Here is a 20,143-nt window from a genome sequence, read left to right as displayed (position 1 = left end):
TTTCCTTCCCTAAAAGACATTCGTGAATCAGTTGGGTTTTTATGGCAATCCGATTGCTTCATGGTCACTTTTACTGATACTAGCTTGTATATCCAAATTTTGTTTCAACTGAATTAAAATTTTTAAATGATCGTGGGGCATTTGAATTCCCATTCTTTGGATTATTAGTCCAGCCTGTGAATTGTCATTTGTTTGAGATGGGGAGGAAGGGACCATCTTTGGTAGAAATATTTTGTTCTACACCGTAGACATGAAAAGTATTGATTGAAAGTGGTTCCCATGCAGAGAGAATACAGCATGCCTTACTCAGGAATGTGACATTGGAGATATCGACTACAGAAGTTATCAACAGTACTGCAATTATACCAAAACTTTCTGCTGTGTTTGCTGCTTCAATGCTAAACAAATTCACCAGATTATTCAGAGGTGAGAGTAGTTGGCACCAGCTAGTACTTGGTAACTGGACAACACATTTGGACTATTTTAGTAAATTGAGTGGAAATTGTAGCCCCCAAGTATGTGTTGACATAAAAGTAAATTTTATCTTGGGACGTGCTGGTTTGCATGTATGGGTAATACAGTAGTTTAAGGCTGATGACAATACAATATTTCCACTGGCTGGACTGTAATATTTGAGCATTTAATGATTTTATGGTACATTACTCCAGCATTTAAATTTAATGCAACATATACTGCAACAGCAATGGGAATGTAGACTAGAAGCTATGTACTAAAAATTTAGGTTTAATTTTGTTTCTATTAACAACAAATGGGGATGGTGTGTCTTAAATATGATAAGGAATTGTCATACTTGTAGAAAATTAATTTTATAAAAGTTGCTTCACATCCCTGTGACAGGTTTTGCCAAGTGGTATTGCACATTAATTTCCTCTAGTAGTGAATAGTTAATTTTCAGTGTGTTAATACAGAAGTACATATTTTATGAAATAATTTTACCGTTTAACTGAACAGATTGAGTTTTCAATATAAAATGGAGCAATTGAGCATATGTCACCTGCTATTCCTGCGCCTGCGTTGAGGCTAAACTCTGTTTGCATTTGTTTGTAAAGGTTTAAGCAACTGGATCTCCTTGTTGATTCAGCGGACACTGGTTGGGCAGCAGTGCCTCAAATATTTTTTACATCTGCTATTTATTTCTCTGCTCTGTCCTGCCTTGTATGTGATCTGCTGAGGTTGGACCTTTCTTCTTTGTGTTGATTGCTATTACCATTTGTTGAAGCAGCAGGGGTCCTACAAGGAAAAAAAAGTAATTTGGTCACTTGCGCATATAGATAATTGTCTTAGAGTTTGTTTAAGGATTAATATTTTGGTTGGAAAATGTCACACACGTAATCTTTTGCTATGATCTAGGCATAGCTGGAAATTAAGGGGAGGGAAGAGAGTGTGGCATCCTGCTTTGGAAAATTTAAACCATAGTCACAGTGCATTTGACTTCTACACTGTATTGATAAGCAGCAGCTGCCAGATAGCAGTTGAAGGCTTAAGCTGGTATGCAGGGAGAATTGTCGACTTCAGAGCAATTTAACCATGTTTTTTTTAAACAACCGAGGCTGAGGTCATTTTCGGCAGGAAATGCACATGCCTTGTTCCTGGTGAGCAGACAGCCAATTTCAATGCTGCTTTTCACATTCAGAGGATGGAAGGGAAAAAGTTATAAAAGAGGAAGCTTGAGTCTGGAAAAGAAACATTGAAAGACAAACCATGTTCCTGGCCTAAAGCAAGTTACTTATTACAAAGCAATTTGCAACGGATTTGAAGTGGAACTTGTTTCTAAAAGTTTTTTTTTCCAAACGAAGATTTTTTGGAAGCCTGTTATCAAGCACAGCAGAATTAAGCAGACTGTACAGAGTTGGAGTACAACAGCAATATCTGTTGACATCTATTGTACAACTCAGCCTCAGTACAGAGTTGGTAATGTACTTCGAATACACTACATGATAGGAAGTTGTTTTCAAGAGAATGATACGATAACTTGTGGACTAGAGACCACATAAACTAGAAACAACACTTTAAGTTATGCAGTTACTGGTATGTTTTACTTTTTCGATGTGAAAAAGCACACTGATGTGCTTATCTGCAATGAAAGCATTGGTTTTGGGGATTTTATTTCAGCACTTTCCTTCAGCAAACAAGTGTAAAGGTAAATTTGCTGTGTATGCTGGCGATGAGATTGAAAAGAAGTTCTCTGATTTTGTAAAGAATAAAACTAGGTGCATTGCTTTACTGGACCAATTGGGTCAGAAGTTTTTCGAACGATTAACTATGCAGTGTAGTGAGATTGTTTAAATCATTCTTTCTGAAGCCAATTCAAATTGTATGAATGTTTGTATGCAACAGGAATTGAACTCAAAGGAGAAATGCTTTTATTTTGGAACTTGTTTAAAGTTCATTCGAATCATGAATCTTTAAACATTATGTAAAGTAGTTTTCTGCAATTCAGTTTCTGTGAAACTCAGTTTTCAGTCTTAGCTACAGCATTCTGCCCTAGATTTAATTAACTGATGGATACTGTCTAAGAAAATTGGGATGAAATCGATATACTCTAGCAACGTGAAATGGGTCTGTAGCAAATCGGCAGCCAATTTTTCACTGTGCCACTTTTTATTTTCCATTGAGTTGGAAAAAGTATTGCAAAACTTTTTACATTTAAAACCACGTAAAAGCGACAGAGACTAGGAAATGAGTCTGTGAACTTCACTGGAAAGAATATTGGGGACAGTGAAAAATTAGTTGCTGATTCGCTAGAAGCCCATTTCACATTGTTGGCAAAGGCCAATCTCGCTCTCGATGTCTTTAACTTGTATAGACCATTTGGTATGTCGTATTGACACCCGAAGTAAAGGAAGTGCTACATATGTTGACACTATATAATTACGAAAGGGCATGTTGATCATGAGAGAGAACAGTGAACATTTTGATTGCAGTAAAACCAGGTAGAGACAGTTTTGTGAAGCAGTAATGGCTCAGAAGTGCCTTGGAGCTGCTTCCACTCCACTGCCGTAACTTTGCATATAAACAGGATCTCTGTCTTACTTCTGGTGAAGTTATAGCGCTAGAGTGGGGCAGCTGCATGGAAGTACTCGGCCACTGTGTTGACATTTTATCCTAAATTTTAGTGAACATGGGTGAAAGATTTACCAAATGCTTTTTTAACCTGGCACCAATTGCCATTTGTGGAAGAGAGTTCCACACGTCTACCGCCTTTTGCATGTAGAAGTGATTACTAAGTTCGCTACTGAAAGACCTACCTCTAGTTTTTTGTCTGTACCTCCTAGTCCTAGACTCCAACAGAAATAGTTATTCCCCATCATTTCTCCTTTAATATCTTAAATTTTGATCAAATCACACCTTAACCTCCTAAATTCCAGGGATTACAGCAAGCCTTGTTTGTGTAATCTCTCCTTGTAATTTAATTCTTGAAATCCAGGTACCATTCTGGTAAATCTATGCTATGCTCTCAGTATATCCTTCCTAAGGTTTGGTGTCCAGAACTGCTCACAGTGCTCTAGGTGTTGTTGAACTAGAGTTCGGGCATAACTCCTACCCCCTTATATTTCAGTCCTCTAAATATAAAGGCCAGCATTCCGTTAGCCTTTTAGATCAAAGGGTCAGACAAGTACAGAAATAATGATCCAGAGACATAGTTTCCCCCCCATCCCCACCTAAATCTCTTTGCACTCCACAGTTTCTAACTTTTCCCGATTTACAAAGTATTCTCTTCTATCCTTTTTAGGTTCAAAGTGGATGATCTCATATTTACAAAAAATTTGAAATCTAATTGCAACAGTATTGTTCATTCACTTAATCTATTAATATCTGTTTGTATTTTATGCTTCCATCTACAATGCTTACAATGTTGTCTATCCTTGCGTCATTGGCAAATTTGGATATGTGACTTTCTATTCCATCATCTAAGCTATTAATAACTACAGTGAATAGTTGAGGTCCCAATACGGATCTTTGTGAGGCACCAGTAGTCACATTCTGCCAATTGGAATGCTGTGTATCCCTACTGTCTGCTGCCAACAGTCAATTTCCTAATCAAGGTCAATAATTTGCCTTCAGTTCCATGGGTTTCAACTTTAGCTAACAGTCTCTTATGAGGAACTTTTATCAAATGCCTTTGTGAAATCTATACATATAACATTCATAAACATTCCTCTGTCCACTACTTTAGTCACCTCTTGAAAAGATTCAGTCAGATTCATCAGGCATGACCTCCATTGTACTCTGATCAGCTAAATGTTTTCAAGATGTTCAGTCACTCATTCTGTCCTTAATTATAGATTCTTGTGATGTCTTGATAACAGATGCTAGGTTAACTGGTCTATAATTGCCTAGTTTCCTCCCCCCCACCCCTCACCTTTCTTAACCAGCAGAGTAACATGCTGTTTTCCAATTTAAAAGAACAGTTCCTGAATTGAGAGAATTTTGGAGAATTATAGTTCAGGGCATCTGCAGTGTTCTCACATATTTCCTTTAAACGCCTGGAATAGAAGCCATCTGGTCTTGGGGATTTGTCACTCTTTAATGAGATTACTTTCTTCATCACTGTTGTTTTGTTTACATTCATTTTGGTGAGTCCTGTCCCTGATTCCTTGGGATGTCCGGCACGCTTTCTCCTACCATAAGTACTGACGCAAAGTAATTATCAACATTAGGTAGGTGGTGGCGTAGTGGTATTGTCACTGGACTAGTAACCCAGAGACCCAGAGGACATGGGTTCAAATCCCACCACAGCAGAAGGTGGAATTTGAATTCAATTAATAAATCTGGAATTAAAAAGCTAGTCTAATGATGGCCATGAAACCATTGTCAATTGTTGTAAAAACCCATCTGGTTCACTAATGTTCTTTAGGGAAGGAAATCTGCTGTCCTTACCTGGTCTGGCCTACACGTGACTCCAGACCCACAGCAATGTGGTTGACTCTTACATGCCCTCTGAAATGGCCTAGCAAGCCACTCAGTTGGCAGCTCACTGCCACCTTCTCAAGGGCAATTAGGGATGGGCAATAAATGCTGGCCTGGCCAGCGACACCCACATCCCATGAATGAATTAAAAAAAATTTTTTCCACCATTTCCTTATTTTTATATATCACAGCTATCCGTTTCCAAGGGGCCCACGTTGCTCCTGACCATCTCCTTTCCACTAATATAATTGTAAAAAAAATTTGTGTTGATATTTACATTCTTGAAAGTTTCTCATACCCCGTTTTGCAGCTCCTGCTATCTTATTTGTTAGTTTTTGTTGTATTTTGTGTATCTCCGATTTGACAGGAATGTGCTTTTTCTCTTTTAGTTTTATGTTGTCCTTTTACTGCAGTCATCTATGGCTTTTTTTTTTGTCAAGTAGTGCTCTTACCCCTCGGGTATAAACAGATTCTATATCACATTAAATTACTTTTTGAAAACCTCCCACTGATCTTCTGTCATTTTGCTCATTTTACTGTGGAGAGTCTGCCTCACCTCATTGAAGTCAGCCTTACCTAAATCTAGAGTCTTAGTAGTTGTTTCGTGTTTCTTCCTTTCAAACACTTTGTTGAATGTAATCGTGATTGTGTAACAACCTGAACGATGGACACACGGACACACAGACCAGGAGTAGGCCACTCGGCTCCTCAAGCTTGCTCCGCCATTCAACAAGGTCATGGCTGAACTGATTGTAACCTCAACTCCACATTCCCGCCTACCCCCAATAACCTTTCACACCCTTGCTTATCAAGAATCTATCTACTTCTGCCTTAAAAATATTCAAAGCCTCTGCTTCCACCACCTTTTGAGGAAGAGATTTCCAAAGACTCACGACCCTCTGAGAGAGAAAATTTCTCTTGTCTTTGTCTTAAATGGGCAATCCCTTATTTTTAAATAGAGACCCCTAGTTCTAGATTCCCCCACAAGAGTAAACATCCTTTCCACATCCACCCTGTCAAGTCTCCTCAGAATCTTGTATGTTTCAATCAAGTCGCCTCTTACTCTTCTAAACTCCAGCGGATACAAGCCTAGCCTGTCCAACCTTTCCTCATAATTCAGCCTAACCATTCCAGGTATTAATCTAGTAAACCTTCTTTGAGGTTTACTCGACTACTTCTCTGAAATGCTTCCCACACATTTACATCCTCCCTTAAATAAGGAGACCAATACAGTACACAGTACTCCAGATTCAGTTTCACCAATGCCCTTTAAAACTGAAGCATAACCTCCTTATTTTTGTATTCAATTCCTCTCGCAATAAATGATATTCTATTAGCTTTCCTAATTACTTGCTGTACTTGCATACTAACCGTTTGTGATTCATGCACTAGGACACCCAGATCCCTCCACATCTCAGAGCTCTGCAATTTCTCACCATTCAGATAACATGCTTTTTCATCCTGCCAAAATGGATAATTTCACATTTCCCACATTATACTTTGTTTGCCAGCTCTTTGCCCACTCACTTAACCTATCTATATCCTTTGTAGCCTCCTTATGTCCTCTTCACAACTTACTTTCCTATTTATCTTTGTGTCACCAGCAAATTTAGCAACCATACCTTTGGTCCCTTCATCCATGTCATTTATATAAATTGTAAAAAGTTGAGGCCCCAGCACTGATTCCTGTGGCATACCACTCATTACATCTTGTCAACCAGAAAATGACCCATTTATGCCTACTCTCTGTTTCCTGTTAGCGAGCCAATCTTCTGTCATGCCTAAATGTTATGCCCTGTACCATGAACTTTTATTTTCTGCAATAACCTTTGATGTGACACCTTATCAAATGCCTTCTGGAAATCTAAGTACAGTACATGCACTGGTTCCCCTTTATCCACAGCACCTGTTACTTCTTCAAAGAACTCCAATAACTTGGTTAAACATGATTTCCCTTTCACAAAACCATGTTTATTCTGCCTGATTACCTTGAATATTTCGAAGTGCCCTGCTTTAATAGCTTTTAACATTTTCCACATGACCAATGTTAAGCGAACTGACCTGTAGTTTCCTGCTTTCTGTCTCCCTCCCTTTTTGAATAAAGGAGTTACATGGGCTATTTTTCAACCTAATGGAATCTTCCTCGGGTCTAGGGAATTTTGGAAAATCAAAACTAACCCATCAACTATCTCACTCGCCACTTCTTTTAAGACCCTAGGATGAAGTTCATCAGGACCTGAGGACTTGTCAGCCTGCAGCTCCAACAGTTTGCTCAGTACCCCATCCCTGGTGATTGTAATTTTCTTGAGTTCTTCCCTCCCTTCCATTTCCTGACTTACAGCCATTTCTGGGATGTTACTTGTATCCTCTATGGTGAAGACCGACGCCAAATACCTGTTCAGTTAATCTGCCATCTCCTTATTTTCCCTTATTAATTCCCCAGACTCACTTTCTATAGGACCAATGCTTACTTTGTTAACACTTTTTAAAAAATATTTTTAAAATATCTATAGAAACTCTTACTAGCTGTTTTTATATTTCTAGCCAGCTTTCTCTTGAACTCTTAATTTTTCCCTCCTTTTCAATCTTCTAGTCGTTCTTTGCTTTTTTTTATTCTGTCCAATCTTCCGACCTGACTCCCATCTTTCCGCAATTATAAGCTTTTTCTTTAAGTTTTATACTATCTTTAATTTATTTTAGTTAACCACGGATGGTGGGTCCTCCTCTTGAAATTTTTCTTTCTCGTTGGAATATATCTATTCTGCGCATTCTGAAATATCCCCTTAAATGTCTGCCACTGCATCTCTATTGACCTATCCCTTAACCTACTTCAGCAGTTCATTTTTGCTAGTTCTGCTTTCATGCCCTCATAATTGCCCTTATTTAAGTTTAAAATACTCGACTTAGACCCACTCTTCTATCCCTGAAACTGAATGTAAAATTGAAGCATATTATGATCACTGCTGCCTAGGGGCGCCTTCACTATGAGGTCATGAATTAATCTGATCTTGTTGTATAATACCAGGTCTCGTGTAGTCTGCTCTCTGGCTCCAGAAAATGCTGTTCTAAGAAAGTATCCTGAAAACATTCTATGAATTCCTCATCTAGGGTACCGTTGCCCATCTGATTTTTCCAGACTGTATGTAGATTAAAATTCCCCATTATTATCGCTGTATCTTTGTGACAAGCTCCCATTATTTCTTCCATTTATACCCCGTCCTACCCTGTGCTCAATGTTAGGGGAGCTGTACACCACTCCCACAATTGACATTAGTTAACATGAAAATATGAGATATGAACTCCCAGACCAATTGAAAAAATTATACGGCAAGATTTCACATTTTAAGACTTTTATTATAGCAACTAAACTAAAAGAAATCCCCTTTAACTAGATAGTACTTTGTAGGTAGCTGATACCCCAAAATTACAAAGAAAGATATTTACTTATTAAAACACCTGAAAACCTCACACCACACTTATACGTTACGCAGTCCTCTTTGGTGAAATCTTTTCAGTTAAAAGTCTCAAACACCTCCAGATGCAATGGGTTGGATCTCCCAGACTTTTTCAAAAATCAGTGACCTCTTTGCTCACTTCTCTGAGCACTTCTGACCTAGATGTCAGTGAATAAGGTGATCCTGTTGGTCTTTTCCTTCTTTGGAAACCTCAACTTCTATTTTAAAATTAGAGTCCTTGAAAATTTGCAGTCCACTGTTGCTTGAAGTCCTCACAGATTGTTGCTGTCCTTCTCCAGTGAATTTCAACAATTAATGACTTGCAAACACTTTCAACAGAATCAATCTGACTTTAGAGTTTTTGAGGGATTAAAGATTGTCACAGTCTAACTTCCCTTCCTTCAGTTTAAATTATCAGAGATCTCTGTTTGGGCTTGAATTTATTTTTAGAATTTTGAGAGATAATAAAGACTAAAATCCTTTTCCTTCAGTTTAAATGGTTGAGAGCTCTTTCCTCATTTGTCAACACCAGCTGTGTCTGTATGTCTGCGTCTGTGTTCTGTTAGAACAAACTGCCTTCAACTAAAAGCCAGTTCAGAATTGAATTATAACAAATGTATCGCATGAGACTCACTCCCAGTGGCTATATCTATGGTAATGAGAATGCACCCTTTGAATTGCAACCTCCAAATGGCTGTTTCTAACTGCAACTGAAAATGCACCTTTCTATAACTCCTGAGGCTTGCCGGTTCTTAAAGCAATACTGTTCCTCTGCAAACTGCATATTCCCAGACAAAAAAGTACAGGACCATGACACCATTAGGACCCAAGTCCCAGCCTGGTTCAGGTGCAGCCTCACCCAATGGTGCAGCTCCTTCCTGCCCTGTTACTGGTGCCACTGACCAATGAAATGAGGCCCCACTTTCCTATACCACTCCTTCAACTATGTGTTCACCTACCTAATCTGCTTATCCCTGTGTCAATTTGCAGATGACTTAGGTAATAATCCAGAGATTGTAACTTTTTGAGGTCTTATTCTTCATTTTAGCTCCTAGCACCTGGTACTGTCCAAACAGGACTTCTTTCCCTGCTCTTTCCATATTGTTGGTCACAACAGGAACCACAATGACTGGATCCTCCCCCTCTATCACCAATATCCTTTCAAGCAGATTCAAGATGTCCTCACCCTGGTAGGCAACTTAAGGGACTCTTGATCCTGTTAACAAAGGAAGCTATCTTTCCCTTGTCATGAAAACCCCACCTGCCAAGCATGAGGCATGTGAGGCATATTAAATTCATCATATGAAACATTTAATTTTGAGCTGTTGCTGGACTGAAAAGATGACTTGTTTAAAGAGATCACCGCAGTGGCTGGAAATATTTGCCTTTTAAGAGACGGTTGCCTGGAGAAGAACAAAATGGATTTTGATCACCAGAATGTATAAAAAGCCAGCGTTCCATTTTTCCCCCTTCCACCCCTGAGGGTGTCTCCTAAGATGGAGAATCCACAAAAACGCAGGATAGTTTGTTTAAAAAAAGCTGTTCACATGATTAACCTGCTGGCCCAGGTTTCGTTTTGAATGGTGTTCACAGAACAGTTTGAGTCAAACTGCAATTTGAAGACAAAAGAGAAGGAAGGTCTCTCCCTGGTTCGTGCGCTGTCATGAATTTCCAGATCCACAGAAGCCACTTAAACCTCGAGAGAAGAATCCTACATCGAAATAAGTTTGAAAGCGTGCACTTGGTCCCAATGAAACGGCAAGATTTAACTGCAGTCAAAGACTCTACATCGCACTCAAAAGGCAGTAAATGAACTCCAGCTATTGCTTCAAACTTTTCCCCTTTATTCTTTCTCCTTTTCCGTCTCTATCTGCGTGTGTGTTTAGCGCATATGCATGCTAGCCTGGTTGTGTCGCATATTCGTAGTAGTTGTAACCGAATTAAAGTTTTAATTAAGGTTAATAAACTTGCACCTTTCTTGGTTAAATCAAAGAACCTGTCTGGTTGATGTCTTTGCCACTACAATTGGAGAGCAGTTTTAAAAATTAAATCCTGTTACAGTCAAACCAGGTAAAGGCTGAGAGGGAACCCTTAGACTCCTTTCTCACCTGGTCGTAACACCCTCTTTATTCAATTCCCTTCAACTACGACGTTATGCTTCTCCTCCAACTCCTTCCACCCCAACCCTCTTCTTTTGATAGCCTCCTGTCGTTCTAACTTAAATTCTAATAACTTGTAGTATAATGTTACATAACACTTTCTCACGTGGTGCATGTCTGTATGGGAAGTGTTGTTAGGGAATGCCCTTTTAAGTAGTTTTGAAAAATATTTAATTATAAGTTGATTTTCCCCTAGGCATCAATGGAGGAATGTACCATCTAATGTAGTGCTGAGTTATGGGTACCATAAAGAATCCAGATTCCATCCTGATCTATGCCATGTTTACTGATCTGAGTCAGGCAGTGATGGGGGCATCAGTATAAAAGCAAAATACTGTGGATGTTGGAAATTTGAAATAAAAACAAAGTGCTGGAAATACACAGCGGGTCTGATAGCATGTGCGGATAGAGAAACAGAGTTAATTTTTCAGGTTTGTGACCTTTCATCAGAACTGGCAAAAGTTAGAAATATAATGGGCTTTGAGCAAGTGAAAGTGGGAGGGGGGGGAAGAAGAAACAAAAAGGTCTGTGATAGGGCGGAGGGCAGAAGAGATTAAATAACAAAGGTGTCATGGAGCAAAAGGCAAAGGGGGTAGCAATAGCTAGACCTGCTGTGTATTTCCAGCACTTTGTTTTTATTCTGGGGTCATCAGTGATGGGGTCTTAATACCTGTAAATTAGGGAGGGGGAAGAAAGCGATGTTTGTCTGGTGAGCGCAGGCACATCTGTGTTGTACCCTTCGTTGAATAGCTTGCCACCACAAGCCATCTAAGGTTATACCTGCAGATTGGTTTCTTGGATGAGATGCCAGAGGACTGTTGTTGACCATGACCCATTTCCTGGCATGAGGGACTGAAAAGTTTAGTTTATTTTTATTTAGAGATACAGCACTGAAACAGGCCCTTCGGCCCACCGAGTCTGTGCCGACCATCAACCACCCATTTATACTAATCCTACACTAGTTCCATATTCCTACCACATCCCCACCTGTCCCTATATTTCCCTACCACCTACCTATACTAGGGGCAATTGCTAATGGCCAATTTACCTATCAACCTGCAAGTCTTTGGCATGTGGGAGGAAACCGGAGCACCCGGAGGAAACCCACGCAGACACAGGGAGAACTTGCAAACTCCACACAGGCAGTACCCAGAATTGAACCCGGGTTGCTGGAGCTAACCACTGCGCCACTGTGCCGCCCACACAGGAGGACTGAGAAAATTTTAAGTGTGGGTTAATGGTCTGACCAGAATTTTGGGGGAGGGGTGGGGTGGGGGGAAGCTTGAAAACCTTTCTTTCCCTTGTTCAAGGGAAACTGCTGACTAGAATGTCGCACCGTTTTCAAATAGTTAAAAATCATTATATCCATATTAAAATGGATTGGATTTCTGTTTCGTGACAAATAGACCATTCAGCCTCTAGCCTGTTTTGTCATTCAGTTAGACGATGGTTGATCTGTACCTCAACTCCATTTACCTGCCTTTGATCAATATTGTTTGATGCCCTTACCTAAGAAGAATCCTTCTGTCGAGTTTGAAATTTTCTATTGACTCATCGTGAGCAGAGAGAATTCCACATTTGCATTACAGGTTGTGTACAAGTGATTTCACTCCTGAATGGAAATATAGGGTAAACAGGGGGCGAATAAGGTTGAGGAACTTAAGGTAATTACCTTATCAGCAAAGAAAAACTATTGGAGGAACTTAAGGGACTAAAAGCTGACAAATCTTCAGGACCTGATGGCCTACATCCAAAGGTTCTAAAAGGGAACTGCAGAAGTAGTGGATTCACTGGTTATAATTTTCCAAAATTCCCTCAGTTCTAGAATGGTCCCAGTGGACTGGAAGGGAGCAAATGTAATGCCACTATTCAGGAAAGGAGGGGGAGAAAAAACAGGGAACTACAAGCCAGTCAGCCTGCCATTAGTCATTGGGAAAATGCTGGAATCTATTAAGGAAGTCTTAATGCACTTAGAAACACATAATATGATTAGACAAAATCAACATAGTTTTACGAAAGGGAAATCATGCTTGACAAATTTATCAGATTTTATTGGGGATGTAATTAGTAGGATAGATAAAGGGGAACCAGTAAATATAGCATACTTGGATTTCCAAAAGGCATTCGCCAAGGTGTTGCACAAAACATTAATAGACAAGATAAGGGTGAATAGAGTTGGGGCTAATATAGTAACATGGATGGAGGATTGGGGAACTGACAGGAAGCAGAGAGTAGCGATAAACGAGGCACTTTCAAGATGGCAGGCTGTAACTAGTGGAGTGTTGCAAGGATCGAATCTGGGACTTCAGTTATTTACAATCTATAATGACTTGGATAAAGAGACTGAGAGTAATGTATCCAAATTTGCTGATGATACAAAGCGAGGTGGGGATGTAAGTTGTGAGGAGGACACAGAGGCTGCAAAGAGATATTGACAGGTTAAGTGAATGGTGTTACGACCGAGGTGGGAGGAGTGCACTGTCTTTTCTAGTTCCACTTCTCCACAGGTCACAACATATATTTAAACATTTACCTAGTTACCGATGCGGTCAATCATATGCTTTACTCTTTATCCCAGAATAAACTACACCAACCAGTTTCCTTAATAAACAACAAAATGATCAGTTTATTATAAAACAAGACTTATCCAGTAACGAAGCAAAGCATTAACAGATTGAAACATGAAAGTTCCCTTTTAAAATCCCCCCCACACACACTGGAAAAAAAAATAGAAATTCTCTCTGCAGAGGTTTGTTACAAGAAAAAGACAAAAAAAAAACTTCAGCCAAATACTTGCTAATTCTTGAAGAAAAAAAAAAGAAGATATGGAAGGATGTCAGTTGTCCCTTTTGGTCTGATGTCCGAGTGCATGTAGACGGGTCACTGGGATCTTATCTGGAGCGGTTCTTTTCAGGTGGCATCGAGAATTAATCTGGCAGGTTTTTTCCAGCTTCTCAGGAGAAATGTGGCATCAAGGCTTTCAGTTATCACACTGAATACACAGGGTTTTTCCAAAGACAGAAGGAAAGAGGAGCTGACACACTGGACCTCTCAGGGTCTCTTAGGTGCAGGAATGGGTGTTTTTCCTCAGCAAGCTGATCTTCAACTGCTTTTCAATTACTGTCCACACCCCAACTGAACCAAAACAATATCTCAGAAGTGAAACCCTAAGCAGCCAGTCAGAACCTCCTGACCCTCATAAACCTTGACATGTCACTTCTCTGCAAACATCTTCCTCGGGTCGCCAAGGTTTCTGTTGTTTATTGAGCCTAAGGCAGGTGACATCCAGTAAAGGTTGTTTTCAAACACAACATCTCAGTGTCCTTTCAGTGAACTGTCAATAAAACAAAGTCCAGCATCTATGAAATCTTAAACAAAAACAAGAAATGCTGGAATCACTCAGCAGGTCTGGCAGCATCTGTGGAAAGAGAAGCAGAGTTAACGTTTCGGGTCAGTGACCCTTCTATGAAATCTTCATCCTTCCAAAATCGAACCCATTTCCACCATTTAAATATGAGTACTCCAAAAAGATTTAACAAAAAATGGAAGCACTTTAGTAACAGTGGGTGACAAGGTGGCAGATGGAGTATAATGTGGGGAAGTGTGAGGTTATTCACTTTGGTAATGAGAATAGAAAAGCAGAATTTTTTTTAATGGCGTGAAACTTTTAAATGTTGCTGTTCAAAGAGACTTGGGTGTACTTGTTGGTTTGCAGGTACAGCAAGCAATTAGGAAGGCAGATGATATGTTGACTTTTATTGCAAAGGGGTTGAAGTACAAGAATAAAGAAGTCTTGCTATAATTAGACAAGGCTTTGGTGAGACCACACCTGGAGTACTGTGTGCCGTTTTAGTCTTCATATTTATGGAAGGATATACTTGCATTGGAGGCGGTATGGTGAAAGGTTCACTAGATTGATTCCTGAGATGAGAGGGTTGGCCTATGATGAGAGGATGAGTAAATTGGGCATATACTCTCTGGAGTTTAGAAGAATGAGAGGTGATCTTATTGAAACATACAGGATTCTGAAGGGGCTTGGCTGGTTAGGTATTGAGATGTTTCTTCTGGCTGGAGAATCTAGAAGCAGGATACACAGTCTCAGGATGTCTATCATTTAGGACTGAGATGAGAAACTTCTTCACTCAGAGGGTTGTGCATCTTTGCAATTCTCTACTGCAGAGGGTTGTGTTGCTCCAATGTTAAGTATATTTAAGTATGAGATATACAGCTGTTTGGGTTCTCAGGGAATCGAGGGATATGGGGATTGGGCGGGAAATTGGAGTTCTAGCAGAAGATCAGCCATGATCGTATTGAATGGCAGAGCAGGCTCGAGGGACTGTATGGTCTACTCCTGTTACTATTTCTTATGTTGTATTCTTAACTCTTGTGCCCCTTGTTCTGCATTCCATCAACATGGGAAGTAGCTTCTCTGCATCGACTTTTATGAAATCCATTTATCATTTTAAACACCTTAGTTAGATCACCTCTCAACCTTCTAAGCTCAAAGGAATTCAAGTCAAGTTTATGCAACTTAACTTCATAATTTAGCCCTTTAAACCCTTTTATATATCTTGCTGAGTAAGCACTGTACCCTCTCCAAGGCCAATATATTCTCTTTAGGAACATAGGAGCAGGAGTAGGCCTTTCAGCCCATCGAGCCTGCTCCGCCATTCAGTATGATCATGGCTGATCATCCACTTCAATGCCTTTTTCCACACTATCCCCATATCCCTTTATGTCATTGGTATTTAGAAATCTGTCAATCCCTGCTTTAAAGATACTCAATGACTGAGCTTCCACAGCCCTCTGGGTAGAGAATTCCAACGATTCACTACCCTCTGAGTAAAGAAATTTCTCCTCATCTCAGTCCAAAGTGGCTTCCCCCTTATTTTGAAATTGTGTCCCCTGGTTCTCGACTCCCCAACCAGGGGAAACATCTTAGCTGCATCTACCCTGTTTATCCCTTTCAGTATTTTGTAGGCTTCAATGAGATCACCTCTCATTCTTTGAAACTCCAGAGAATGCAGTTTCCCCAGTCTCTCTTTGTAGGGCAATCCTGCCATCCTGGGAACAAGTCTGGTGAACCTTCATTGCACTCCTCCTATGGCAATAATATCTTTCCTAAGGTAAGGGAACCAAGCACTCCAGGCCCGTCTAAGGTTCTATACAATTGAAGCAAGACTTTGCTACTCCTGTACTCAAATCCTCTGGTGATAAAGGCTAAGATACCATTAGCTGTCTTAATTGCTTTCGACATCTGAATGTTAGCTTTCACTGACTTATTGACGAGGACATCCAGGTCCCTTTGTACATCTACTCTTTCTAATCTCTTAGCATTTAAGAAATCCTCTTCACATCTGTTCCTCCTACCAAAGTGGATAACCTCAGATTTTTCCACAGTATATTCCATCTGCCATGTTCTTGCCCACTCACTAAGTCTGTCCAAATCCCCTTGAAGCCGCTTTGCATCTTCCTCACAACACACATTCCCTTCTAATTTTGTGTTATCTGCGAATTTGGAAATGTTACATTTGCTCCCCCACATCCAGATCATTGATATATATTGTGAACAGTTGGAGCCCAACTACTGATTCTTGCAGTACCCCACTAGTCACAGCCTGCCAACATGAGAATGACCCGTTTATTCTTATTCTCTGTTTTCTGCCTATTAACCAATCCTTAATCCATACCAGTATATTACCTCCTATTTTGTGCTATAATTTTGCTAACCAACTTCCTGTGGGGGTCTTTATCAAAAGCCTTCTGAAAATCCAAGTATACTACGTCTACCGACTTCCCTTTATCAATTCTGTTAGTGACACCCTCAAAAAAACTCCAACAGGTTCGTCAAACATGATTTTCCATGCATACATCCGTGTTGACTATGCCCAATCAGGTCATTATTATCCAAGTGTCCATTTATCACATCCTTTAGAATAGCTTCTAGCATTTTCCCTACTGATGTAAGTCTAACAGGTCTGTAGTTCCCTGTTTTCTCTCTTTCCCTGGGGTGACATTTGTTGCTTTCCAATCTGCAGGAACCGTTCCAGAATCTAGAGAATTTTGGAAGATGGTCACCAATCCATCCACTATCTCCAAAGCTACCTCTTTCAATACTCTCGGATGTAGAATATCAGGTTCTGGAGACTTATCAACCTTCAGTATCATTAATTTCTCTAATACAACCTTCCTATTAATAATTTTCTTCAATTCCTCATTCTCCCTAGTTCCTTGGATCTCTAATTCTGGGAGATTTTTTGTATCTTCCTCAGTGAAGACAGACACAAAGTAATCATTTAGCTTCTCTGCTATTTCTCTATTTCCCATTATAAATTCTTCTGACTCTGCCTGTAATGGACCCACATTTGTCTTAGCCAAACATTTCCTTTTTACATACCTATAAGAAGCCTTTATAGTCAGTTTTTATGTTTTTTGCTAGTTTACATTCATATTCTATTCTCCCTTTCCTTATCAGTTTCTTGATCCTCCTTTGCTGTATTCTAAAATCCTCCCAATCCTTAGGTTTACTACTATTTCTGGCAACTTTTATAGGCCTTTTCTTTTAATCATATACAATCCTTAAACTTCCTTTGTTAGCCACGGTTGACTGCCAACCGTATTTTTTGGGTTTTGTGCCTTGAAGGAATGTATAGTTGCTGTAAACTGTATAATAAGTCTTGAAAGACTATCCATTGCCTATGTACTGTCATACCTCTTAAAGTATTTTCCCAATCCACCTAAGCCAGTTTACCCCTCATACCTTCATAATTTCCTTTGTTCAATTTTAACACCCTAGTTTCGGATTGAACTACCTCACTTTTAAGCATACTGTAAAATTCAATCATATTATGGTCACTCATCCCTAAAGGCTCTTTTACAAGAAGATTATTAATTAACCCTTTCTCAGTACAAAATACTAGATCTAAAATAGTCTGTTCTCTAGTCAGTTCCTCAACATACTGCTCTAGAAAACTATACCTAACACACTCCAGAAACTCGTCCTCCACAGCATTAGTGCTCATTAGGTTTACCCATCTATATGCCGATTGAACTCCCCCATGATTACTGTATTACCCATGCTACATACTTCTCTAATCTCCTGACTAATACCATGCCCCACACTACCACTACTGTTTGGCCTATAAACAACTCCTACCAATGTTTGCTGCCCCTTGCTGTTTCGTAGCTCCACCCAAACAGATTCCACATTTTGTTCTTCAGATCTGAGATCCTCCCTAGCTAATGTACTGATCCCATCCCTTATTATCAGTGCAACAGCACCTCCTTTTCCTTTTTGCCTGTCCTTCCTAAATGTCAAATATCCTTGAATGTTCAATTCCCAGTCTTGGTCACCCTGTAGCCATGTTTCCGTAACGGCAATTAGATCATACCCATTTACCTCTATTTGTGCCTTTAAATCATCTACCTGCATGCATTCAAATAGAATGCCCTTAACCTCGTCTTCCTGCCATTATTCTGCATTCAAAGCCTAGTTGATGCTCGCCTTTGTTTCGCCTGTCTTCTAATGTCACTTGTTACTTTTCTACCTCCTGTTACTAGCTTTACTTCCTTCCAATTTGAGCTACCCCTCAAGTTACCACCCCCTGACAAGCTAGTTTAAACGCTACCCAACAGCCCTAGCAAATGTCCCTGTGAGGATATTAGTTCTGGCCCTGTTAAGGTGTAGCCCATCCATCTTGTACAGGTCCCACCTGTCCCAGAACTGGTCCCAATGCCTCAGAAATCTGATGCCCTCCCTCCTACATCAGTTCTCCAGCCATGTGTTCAATCGATCAATCCTCCTATTCCTATACTCACTAGCACGTGGCACTGGGTGTAATCCTGAGGTCCTGCATTTTAATTTCCTTCCTAACTCCCTCAAATTTGCTTTCAGGACTCCCTCTTTCTACTTATGTCATTGGTACCAATGTGATCCACAACCTCTGGCTGTTTACCCTCCCCCAGAAGAATATCCGACAGCCGCTCTGTGACATCATTGACCCTGGCACCAGGGAGGCAACATACCATCCTGGAGTCACATTTACTGCTGCAGAAATGCCTGTCTGATCCCCTGACTATTGAATCCCCTATCACTATTGCTCTTCCACTCTTCTTCCTTCCCTCCTGTACAGCTGAGCCATCTGTAGTGCCACGGACTTTACTCTGGCTGCACTTCCCTGAGGAACCATTACCCTCACCAGTATCCAAAATGGCAAACCTATTCGCAAGTAAATTAGACTCAGGGGACTCCTGCACTGCCTGCCTGGTTCTATTAGTTTGCCTGGTGGTCACCCATTCTCCCTCTGCCTGCATGCTCCTAACTTGCAGTGTGACCACCTCCCTAAACATGCTATCCACGTAGTCCTCCACCTTGCGGATGCACAACAGTAACTCCAGGCGCTGCTCGAGTTCCGAAACCCGGAGCTCAAGCTTCTGCAGCGGGTGATACTTCCTGCATATGTGTTCGTCTAGGATACATGGTGCGTGCATGACTTCCCACATACTGCAAGATGTATACCCCACTTGGCCGAGCTGACCTGCCATACCGTAACTTTAAAAACTATTTATTACAATTAGAATAAGTAAAATAACTTACCAGTTACTCATTAATCAGCTTCTTCCCCTGTACCGAAGAAAGAGCCAGCTACTGGAGGCTGAACAAAGGTAGAAAAAGAAAGGAGCACCTCCCTCACCAAACTCGCCCACTTTACATCTGTGCAGTCAAAGCAGCACTATTGTGTTAACGTCCCTAAAAGAGAGTGCAGTCGTACAGATGGGGTCTGACCAAGGATTTTGCCACTAAAGCATTTTTAATTTGAATGCCAAACTCCTTGAGATAAAGGATAACAGCTCATTTAGCCTTCATAACGAGGGGTATGGCGAGAGGCTGGGAATGTGGAGTTTTTTTTTATTCGTTGGTGGGATATGGGCATCGCTGAGAAGGCCAGCATTTATTGCCCATCCATAATTGCCCTTGAGAAGGTGGTGGTGAGCTGCCTTCTTGAACCACTGCAGTCTATGTGGGGTAGGTACCCCCATAGTGCTGTTAGGAAGAGAGTTCCAGGATTTTAAACCAGCGACAGTGAAGGAACGGCAGTATTGTTCCAAGTCAGGATGGTGTGTGGCTTGGAGGGGAACTTGGTGGTGTTCCCATGCATCTGTTGCCCTTGTCCTTCTAGGTGATAGAGGTCGTGGGTTTGGAAGGTGCTGATGAAGGAGACTTGGTGCGTTGCTGCAGTGCATCTTGTAGATGGTACACACTGCTGCCACTGCGTGCCGGTGGTGGAGGGAGTGAATGTTTGTGAATGGGGTGCCAATCAAGCAGGCGGCTTTTTCCTGGATGGTGTCGAGCTCCTTGAGTGTTGTTGGAGCTGCACCCATCCAGGCAAGTGGAGAGTATTCCATCACGCTCCTGACTTGTGCCTTGTGCAGGGTGGACAGGCTTTAGGGAGTCAGGAGGTGAGTTATTTGCTGCAGAATTCCTAGCCTCTGACCTGCTGTTATATCCACGGTATTTATATGGCCACTCTTGTTCAGTTTCTGGTCAATGGTAATCCCCAAGATGTTGATGGTGAGGGAGTCAGTGATCATAATGCC

At 40.7% G+C, this 20,143-nt stretch overlaps 1 protein-coding gene across 12 annotated transcripts in view; it reads left to right on the top strand.

Moving 5' to 3' along the window:
* The window catches only part of LOC137375959 (rap guanine nucleotide exchange factor 6-like), a 521,939-nt gene that overhangs the window by 148,801 nt on the left and 352,995 nt on the right, over positions 1-20,143 (top strand). Inside the window, exon 1 of one of the 12 annotated variants that reach the window (XM_068043755.1) lies at positions 1,789-1,932. The exons of the other annotated variants lie outside the window; for them this stretch is intronic. The gene's annotated coding sequence lies outside the window, so the exon portion shown is untranslated. Of the gene's footprint in view, positions 1-1,788; positions 1,933-20,143 lie in introns of those variants that run through there. 12 annotated transcript variants of the gene reach the window in all.

This window comes from Heterodontus francisci, chromosome 12, assembly GCF_036365525.1.
Source record: "Heterodontus francisci isolate sHetFra1 chromosome 12, sHetFra1.hap1, whole genome shotgun sequence".
In the NCBI taxonomy this organism is placed as follows: Eukaryota; Metazoa; Chordata; class Chondrichthyes; order Heterodontiformes; family Heterodontidae; genus Heterodontus; species Heterodontus francisci.
Note: the sequence above shows the minus strand (reverse complement) of the source record. Positions and strands in the feature narration are given on the sequence as shown.